This window comes from Eretmochelys imbricata, chromosome 14 (genome assembly GCF_965152235.1).
Source record: "Eretmochelys imbricata isolate rEreImb1 chromosome 14, rEreImb1.hap1, whole genome shotgun sequence".
NCBI classification, from domain to species: domain Eukaryota; kingdom Metazoa; phylum Chordata; order Testudines; family Cheloniidae; genus Eretmochelys; species Eretmochelys imbricata.
The window spans coordinates 2,066,999-2,073,462 of record NC_135585.1 but is presented as its reverse complement, the minus strand read 5'-3'; the positions used below and the strand labels follow the sequence as shown (position 1 = coordinate 2,073,462).

The following is a 6,464-nucleotide window of genomic DNA, read 5'->3' as shown; positions in this document are numbered from 1 at the left end:
CGCCGCGGAGCAGGGGGGTAGCGGGGCCGGGTCTCTTCTCCCCTCCCCCCCACTCCGCCCGCCGTGGCACCTCCCGGGGAGGGGAGAGCCCCGGGGGGTGGGGCGATGGGGGGGGGTTGGAGGGTGGGGTCGATGATGGGGGTTGAATCCTCAGAGACTGCGGGGGGGGGGGGGGATTCAATTTGTTAAAGTCCAATCAATTGGATTCAATTTGTTAAAATTTTAATGCAGAGTAATTAATGGGTGCAAAGCGACCCCAACAGCAGCATTAAACTGTGACTTATTTTTGCTTCCTCCTTCCACTCACTCTTCCCCGGGACCTTCCCTCCTGCCCTCTCTCTGCTGAATGCTCCCGCTGGCCTGACCCACATCACTAACACCATGGTGGGAGCAATACTGAGCCGTGGTGCCCGTCAGGGAGGAGTCGGGGGGGATGACAAATGACCCTCCTCTGGGTTTTTGCACTTGCTCAAAGCTCCAGAAAAAGAATATGATCTGGTTACTAATCACCCAGGCCACATCCCCCCGGGCCAAGTGGGGTTGCGAGCTGGTGCCCAGGGTCTCTCTGCTCCTGTACAATGGAGCTCAGAGGAGCCTGCTGTAAACTCTTCATGCCACCAGCTTCTGCACTTTGTAGCTGAGAGAGGGGAGACTCCCCGATCAAGGAGGCCCAGGGTCCCTGCAGGAGGAGTAGGGGGGAAGAGTGCGGACTGTAATGGAGTCCGTGCGGGGTGGGACCAGAATTTCCCCACGCATCCGAAATGTCTGGATTGACATCACAGAAACTGAGTGACCTGTGCCCAAAGATGTCCCCTCATTCATTGGTGCAGGAACTAGGGGTGCTGCTGCACCCCCAGTCTTGAAGAGTTTCAGAGTAACAGCCGCGTTAGTCTGTATTCGCAAAAAGAAAAGGAGGACTTGTGGCACCTTAGAGACTAACCAATTTATTTGAGCATGAGCTTTCGTGAGCTACAGCTCACTTCATCGGATGCATACTGTGGAAACTGCAGAAGACATATACACAGAGACCATGAAACAATACCTCCTCCCACCCCACTCTCCTGCTGGTAATAGCTTATCTAAAGTGATCACTCTCCTTACAATAAGAAAAGGAGTACTAGTGGCACCTTAGAGACTAACCAGTTTATTTGAGCATGAGCTTTCGTGAGCTACAGCTCACTTCATCAGATACAATGTGTATGATAATCAAGTTGGGCCATTTCTAGCACAAATCCAGGTTTTCTCACCCCCCGCGCACAAACTCACTCTCCTGCTGGTAACAGCCCATCCAAAGCGACCGCTCTCCCCACAATGTGCAGGATAATCAAGGGCCATTTCCAGCACAAATCCAGGTCTTCTCAGCCCCCCCCCCCCACACACAAACTCACTCTCCTGCTGCACCCCCAGTCTTGAAGCGCTTTCCATTATCTGCAGGGTTTACAGTTTACACACAGTAAACATTGTCCTGGCACCCCTGCCCTCGCTAGTTGATGATGATCCATTTTCCCCATAGGGCACCTCTCTGCCATCAGCACTAAGGTGCCTCGCTTGCCCGGGGCATGCAGAAGGCCAGGTGGACCCCTGCCCCACGCTGCCACTGCTGGGACCCCCATGCGGGGAGCTGGGGCCCTGCCCAGGGCTGAGGCTCCTTGTGCCTTGGGGTGGGGCTGGCTCAGGGCCCCCTTGAACCCGCGGTGGCAGCTTTCAGCAGGGCGACATCCATCCAGGTGCGGGGCCGGACCCTCAGGCGCGCGGGGCGTAGGAAGGTAGCTGGGCCCAACAGGGCTGGGACTAGGGGTGCTGCTGCCCCCAGCACCCCCACTTCACAAACGGCTCCGGCGCCCCCTGGGGCCGACGGTCCAGGCCCCTGGACGGGCCGCAGCGGGAACGGCCCAGGGGCCGCTCGGAGGGGCGGCCCCTGCGCTGGGAGGACTGGTCCGGGCAGGGGACGGCGGGGTCCCTCTTGCCCGCCGTAGGGGCTGTCTCGTTGACGCGGAAGCGGAACAGACACCGGAAGTAGGAGGGGCGGCGCGTGTCCCTCCAGCCCCGCGTTTCCCGCTGATCCCTGCGGGATGGGTGACGCCCGGGCGGAGCGCGCCCCGCATCCTCGCGCCGATTCGGGAGGGGGCGGGGCTGTTGGGGGAGGGGGCGGGCCTTCACATGTCCCCGCCCCCATTGCCCCTCCCTCACCCCCTGCGCCCAGCGCGGCCTCGCGTTGCTGAACGCGGCGGCGGCGGCAGCTGGAGCAGGAGGGAGCCGCTCGTCCCGGCCCTTGTGCCTCGGGCCGGGGTGGGTCTCGAGCAACCCGGTGCGGGGGTGAGGCTGCCGCCTGGGGCTGGCTGTGCTGGGGCCGCCTCCCTGAGCGGGGGCTTAGCCGGGGGTGGTTGGATCTCGGAGGAGGGGATTGCGCTGTGGGGGTGGGGCTGCATCCGGGGGCTGTAATTTGGATGGGGAGGGGCTGCAGGAGGAGGGGGAGCTGTGTCCTGGATGGGGGGGGGAGGGAGGGGCTGCAGGAGGAGGGGGAGCTGTGTCCTGGATGGGGGGGGGGGAGGGAGGGGCTGCAGGAGGAGGGGGAGCTGTGTCCTGGATGGGGGGGGAGGGAGGGGCTGCAGGAGGAGGGGGAGCTGTGTCGTGGATGGGGGGGGAGGGGCTGCAGGAGGAGGGGGAGCTGTGTCCTGGATGGGGGAGGGAGGGGCTGCAGGAGGAGCGGGAGCTGTGTCCTGGATGGGGGGGGGAGGGAGGGGCTTCAGGAGGAGGGGGAGCTGTGTCCTGGATGGGGGGGGGGGGGAGGGAGGGGCTGCAGGAGGAGGGGGAGCTGTGTCCTGGATGGGGGAGGGAGGGGATGCAGGAGGAGCGGGAGCTGTGTCCTGGATGGGGGGGGGAGGGAGGGGCTTCAGGAGGAGGGGGAGCTGTGTCCTGGATGGGGGGGGGGAGGGGCTGCAGGAGGAGGGGGAGCTGTGTCCTGGATTGGGGGGGGAGGGAGGGGCTGCAGGAGAAGGGGGAGCTGTGTCCTGGATGGGGGGGGGAGGGAGGGGCTGCAGGAGAAGGGGGAGCTGTGTCCTGGATGGGGGGGGGGAGGGAGGGGCTGCAGGAGAAGGGGGAGCTGTGTCCTGGATGGGGGGGGGGAGGGAGGGGCTGCAGGAGAAGGGGGAGCTGTGTCCTGGATGGGGGGGGGGGAGGGAGGGGCTTCAGGAGGAGGGGGAGCTGTGTCCTGGATGGGGGGGGGAGGGAGGGGCTTCAGGAGGAGGGGGAGCTGTGTCCTGGATGGGGGGGGGAGGGGCTGCAGGAGGAGGGGGAGCTGTGTCCTGGATTGGGGGGGGAGGGAGGGGCTGCAGGAGAAGGGGGAGCTGTGTCCTGGATGGGGGGGGGAGGGAGGGGCTGCAGGAGAAGGGGGAGCTGTGTCCTGGATGGGGGGGGGGAGGGAGGGGCTGCAGGAGAAGGGGGAGCTGTGTCCTGGATGGGGGGGGGGAGGGAGGGGCTGCAGGAGAAGGGGGAGCTGTGTCCTGGATGGGGGGGGGGAGGGAGGGGCTGCAGGAGAAGGGGGAGCTGTGTCCTGGATGGGGGGGGAGGGAGGGGCTGCAGGAGGAGGGGGAGCTGTGTCCTGGATGGGGAGGGGCTGCAGGAGGAGGGGGAGCTGTGTCCTGGATGGGGGGCGGAGGGAGGGGCTGCAGGAGAAGGGGGAGCTGTGTCCTGGATCGGGGGGGGAGGGAGGGGCTGCAGGAGAAGGGGGAGCTGTGTCCTGGATGGGGGGGGGAGGGAGGGGCTGCAGGAGAAGGGGGAGCTGTGTCCTGGATGGGGGGGGGAGGGAGGGGCTGCAGGAGAAGGGGGAGCTGTGTCCTGGATTGGGGGGGGGAGGGAGGGGCTGCAGGAGGAGGGGGAGCTGTGTCCTGGATTGGGGGGGGGAGGGAGGGGCTGCAGGAGGAGGGGGAGCTGTGTCCTGGATTGGGGGGGGAGGGAGGGGCTGCAGGAGGAGGGGGAGCTGTGTCCTGGATGGGGGGGGGAGGGAGGGGCTGCAGGAGGAGGGGGAGCTGTGTCCTGGATGGGGGGGGGAGGGAGGGAGGGGCTGCAGGAGGAGGGGGAGCTGTGTCCTGGATGGGGGGGGGAGGGAGGGGCTGCAGGAGGAGGGGGAGCTGTGTCCTGGATGTGGGGGGGGAGGGAGGGGCTGCAGGAGGAGGGGGAGCTGTGTCCTGGATGGGGGGGGGGGGAGGGAGGGGCTGCAGGAGGAGGGGGAGCTGTGTCCTGGATGGGGGGGGGGAGGGAGGGGCTGCAGGAGGAGGGGGAGCTGTGTCCTGGATGGGGGGGGGAGGGAGGGGCTGCAGGAGGAGGGGGAGCTGTGTCCTGGATGGGGGGGGGAGGGAGGGGCTGCAGGAGGAGGGGGAGCTGTGTCCTGGATGGGGGGGAGGTTTGCACGTTGGGGGATACTGATGGTTGCACAAAGGGAATAGTATTTTCTAGGCTGAGGAAGGATCTCACTTGCAACCCTGTATAAACGTGTCTCCTCCATAAGCATGCCTGATCCAGATGCTCTCAGCTTCTGTCTTCTTTTGGCCATTAAGGAGCACAAGGAATGTGTTTAACGGGTGCCTAGGCTCTGGGGCTAATGTTCTAATATATGTGGCTTGGGTTTGTCATGTGGTTGCTGCTTAAATCCCACTGAGATTCTTCTTGTGGTTCTCTTAATCCTGGAGTCTATCTTCCTACCCTACACTTAGTGTGGTCTCTGCCCTGGGGGTTTCTGAACATTTGCTTGTCCGTCTGTCCCATTACCAGGTGCACATTTTATACAGTACTGTACTTAGGATTATTTCCTTGACTGCTTCTCTTTTTGCTATGTATGGATTTTTGGGTGGTTTTTTTTTAATAGAATAAGCAATTAAGATTGCTAGAAACAATCTTGGGTGCCTACCAGGTACCAAGCAATTTGTAAAATTCCGTTTTTTACAAGCTCAGAAAATGAGCTAATAATTAAAACAGTTCTATTTGAAAACAGAAAAACTTTGGGTTGGAATGAATTTGCGACTCTGTCCCATCTCTGAGTGGTTAAATGGGAGATTCTGTGCTTCCAAATTAGCTGGCAATATGTAACAGGTGCCAGTGCCTGGAAAGCCAATTTTTCTGAGGATACAATTCTGTTAATTAATTGGTAGTTATTTCTGTGTGTATGAATTTCTCACACGCATTCTTTTTAAAACTTGTCTTTATTATGACTACACTATAATGACACGACAGCATCAAACCTTTCACAGCAATCTGTAAATGTAACATTGTAGCTAACAAACTAGTAGTTTTTTCTGCCCACTTGTTTTTTTTAATGTAGCAATGCCATCAGTGCTGAAGGAGGGTATTATTATTATTTTTGTAATTTGTATGTGATGAATAATGAATGTTTTATAGGCTCCGGAGCCTATAAAACATTAATCTTGTAACTGTAACGTAGTGTCAGCATTTCGAGATCCTTTTAATGTACATTTAGGTCCCTGGGCTCAGAAGCCAGATGTTAAAATGCATATTAATTACATGTTCTCCTACCCCCATTTGTTCTTAGTGGGGATGGGAGGGGACAAGAAGTGAGCACTGTGTTCCACCTGGGACCTTGAATATGTGTCCATTTTTATCCTGTTCTTTCTCCTTCCCCTCCCCATTCTGTCCCCTACACTTCACATTTGCTGTCCTCCCACTGGCTAGCTGATGCACTCCACTGTGAATTCAGCAGCACGATTCTGGAGTCAGCCAGAGGGTCTCAGGATAACTAAGCAAGATGCCTTCCTGTCCTTTGTGCTGCCCTCAAAAGGTGTGAATGTTACTTCTGCGGGCATTCTGCACCAAAAAAATAAAAATTCTGTACACAATATTTTGTTTGTCAAAATAACACTACATAATCATGCCAGTTTCAATTATTTTGATAATTTATTTCAAAATACCTGTCAGCTAGTACATCTGTAACAATACAGGTTTCAGAGTAACAGCCGTGTTAGTCTGTATTCGCAAAAAGAAAAGGAGTACTTGTGGCACCTTAGAGACTAACCAATTTATTTGAGCATGAGCTTTCGTGAGCTACAGCTCACTTCATCAGATGCATACCGTGGAAACTGCAGAAGACATTATATATGAGTTGAGAGGAAGTGGCAAGTCTGTTTGGTCAAGACCGACTGAAGGTGGACAGAAAGGTGGCTTCTGAGTTTCTCTCTTCACTTATCAAAAGTGAGTGAATGCAGATCTGTCAGCCCCTGTGTAAGATCCCTCCCCCACCTCAGTGAAGTAATTTTGGTAGACCTCTTAGCGTTTGGGTCATGTGATTAATTGGTTTTGCCCTGAGCTATTGGGCTGCTCTATACACATTTTAAAGAGAGTGGTCACTTTGGATGGGCTATTACCAGCAGGAAAGTGAGTTTGTGGGGGGGGAGGGTGAGAAAACCTGGATTTGTGCTGGGAATGGCCCAACTTGATGATCACTTTAGATAAGC

General features: G+C 58.0%; 1 protein-coding gene across 7 annotated transcripts in view; it reads left to right on the top strand.

Moving 5' to 3' along the window:
- The window catches only part of TBC1D16 (TBC1 domain family member 16), a 40,107-nt gene that overhangs the window by 79 nt on the left and 33,564 nt on the right, over positions 1-6,464 (top strand). The window contains exon 1 of one of the 7 annotated variants that reach the window (XM_077833245.1): positions 1,947-2,316. The exons of 1 other annotated variant lie outside the window; for it this stretch is intronic. The gene's annotated coding sequence lies outside the window, so the exon portion shown is untranslated. Of the gene's footprint in view, positions 1-1,946; positions 2,317-6,053; positions 6,202-6,464 lie in introns of those variants that run through there. 5 more of the 7 variants (XM_077833244.1, XM_077833240.1, XM_077833239.1 and 2 more) reach the window with 5 other exon arrangements.